Source organism: Phocoena phocoena, chromosome 9 (assembly GCF_963924675.1).
Source record: "Phocoena phocoena chromosome 9, mPhoPho1.1, whole genome shotgun sequence".
Classification (NCBI taxonomy): Eukaryota; Metazoa; Chordata; class Mammalia; order Artiodactyla; family Phocoenidae; genus Phocoena; species Phocoena phocoena.
The window spans coordinates 95057465-95060012 of NC_089227.1; the positions used below are offsets into that span (position 1 = coordinate 95057465).

Consider the following 2548-nt stretch of genomic DNA (forward strand, 5'->3'; position numbering starts at 1 on the left):
AGGATTAAACAAATAAAATTAAGAATACATTATACCCTTAACAATTTATATACTGTCTCAAATTATATATTTCCCTATTAAATGAGGATATCAAATTTTGGCAACAATCGTGATAAAAATTAATTATTTAACATCCAATAAAAGCAGATATTGCTTTGAAAATATTCTTTCAAAAAAAGGAGACAATTTTTAATGAAATAACTGATTCCAATCTGAAGTAGGAAATCATAAGATGAGTAGAGGATAGTTTGTTAAGCCAGAAGGAAGAAAGTACTTAAAAATTATGGATTAATAAGTTTATAATGGAAATAACTTGGAGACACCACCTTAACCAAGTAATCCACATGAACATCACCAATACTGGGCCAAATTAACATTATCTGTGTATTAACTGAAGGCATTAAGAAGGATACTTTTATTTTTCTGCCAGAAGTTTTTAATCTGGACTAAAACACGGACAATCAATGGAAAACCGCAATTGAGAGATATTATACAAAACAAGAGAAGAGCTCAGGGGCTTCTCTGGTGGCGCAGTGATTGAGAGTCCGCCTGTCGATGCTAGGGGACGCGGGTTCGTGCCCCGGTCTGGGAGGATCCCACGTGCCGCGGAGCAACTGGGCCCGTGAGCCATGGCCGCTGAGCCTGCGCGTCCGGAGCCTGTGCTCCGCAGAGGGAGAGGCCACAGCAGTGAGAGGCCTGTGTACCGCAAAAACAACACAAGCGCTCATACTCTTCACAAGTATCAGAGTCAAGGCAAGAAAAGCTAACTATTTAAGATTAGAGAGTACGATAAGTGATGCTGGATTTGAACTTTAGACTACATGGGCAGAAAATGGTGTATTTAGAATAGTGAATTATGTTAATGTTATGTCTCCAGATTCTGGTAATTATACTGAGAACAGATCAGTGAATTTACTTGTTATTGAGAAATAAAAGAGTTTAGGAATAAATTGTCAGTATGTGAATATGGTTTCAATATAATCTTATGTGGTCTATAGAAAATTGATACTGTGTGCATACAGAGAAGATAAATGATAAGGCAAACATGAAAAAAACAATTTGGTAAACTATATACTAGTATTATTTATAATTCCTGATACTTATATGAAAACTTGAATTACTTCACAATAACAAGTAAGAAAACAAAAGGTAAAGAAACTTTGGAGAAAAAAACTAAGTGAAGTAGGGACAAGTACACAAGCTTCCTCTGAATTCACTTCAGGTAGGTAACTCTGGTTTTCATTGCTATCCAGCTCTGACCTTTCCATCACACTTCAGTCCTGTCATTAGGAATGGAGGGCAACAAATACAGAATTCATGCTGGTAGGATTCCAGCTCAGTGAAGAGATGGAATTGCTCCTCTTTGGTATCTTCTCCCTGTTACATGCCTTCAACCTGCTGGCAAATGGCATGATCTTGGGACTCATTTCCCTAGACCCCAGACTGCACTCCCCCATGTACTACTTCCTTTCTCATCTGGCCATCATTGACATATCCTATGCTTCCAGCAATTTGCCCAGTTTGCTGGAAAACCTACTGAAACACAAAAATACTGTCTCCTGTTTCTCATGCACTATGCAGACGCTTCTCATTTTGGGTTTGGTTCTATAGAGTGCCTGATTTTGGTGGTGATGTCCTATGACAAGTCCGTGGCAGTCTGCCACCCCCTCCAGTACACTGTCATCATGAACTGGAGATTGTGCATGGTCCTAGCCATCACTTCCTGGGCATGTGGATTTTCCCTGGCTTAGTACAAGTAATTCTCTTACTTCTTCTGTGGGCCCCAGGAGTTGAACCACTTCTATGAAATACGCTTTGTCCTCAAATTGGCCTGTGGTGAAACCTGTATCAACGAAATATTCCTCTTTGCTGATGGTGTGTTTATCTTAACTGTGCCCCTTTCCCTGATGCTGGTCTCCTACGTGCGCATCCTGTGGGCCATCCTGAAGATCCAGTCAAAGGAGGGCCACAAGAAAGCCTTTTCCACCTGCTCCTCCCACCTCTGTGTGGTTGGGTTCTACTTTGGCATCGCCATGATGGTTTATATGGTCCCCGACAAGTCAATGAGAGGAGCAGCTGAAGATCCTTTTCCTGTTTTACACTGTCTTCAACCCATTGCTGAACCCCCTTGTCTACAGTTTAAGGAATGCTCAAGTGAAGGCTGCCTTCCGCAGAGTATTGCAGAAAAGGCGGACAATGTGAAGCAGGGTACAACTTGGTTCGGTGCATTTTTCTCCTTAAGAGATATGATTGCTGTTGCAAAAAACTAAATTGCTGGATTATATGGTAATTCTATTTTTAGTTTTTTAAGGAATCTCCTTACTATTCTACATAGTGGCTGTATCAGTTTACATTCCCACCAACAGTGCAAGAGGGTTCCCTCTTCTCCACACCCTCTCCAGCATTTGTTGTTTGTAGATATTCTGATGATGCTCATTCTGACTGGTGTGAGGTGATACCTCATTGTAGTTTTGATTTGCATTTCTCTAATGATCAGTGATGTTGAGCAGCTTTTCATGTGCTTCTTGGCCATCTGTATGTCTTCTTT

The 2548-nt window shown here is 40.6% G+C and overlaps 1 pseudogene; it reads left to right on the forward strand.

Moving 5' to 3' along the window:
• The first annotated feature begins 1292 nt into the window (after positions 1–1292).
• On the forward strand, positions 1293–2202 carry LOC136128203 (olfactory receptor 2A2-like; annotated as a pseudogene).
• The last annotated feature ends 346 nt before the right edge of the window (positions 2203–2548 follow it).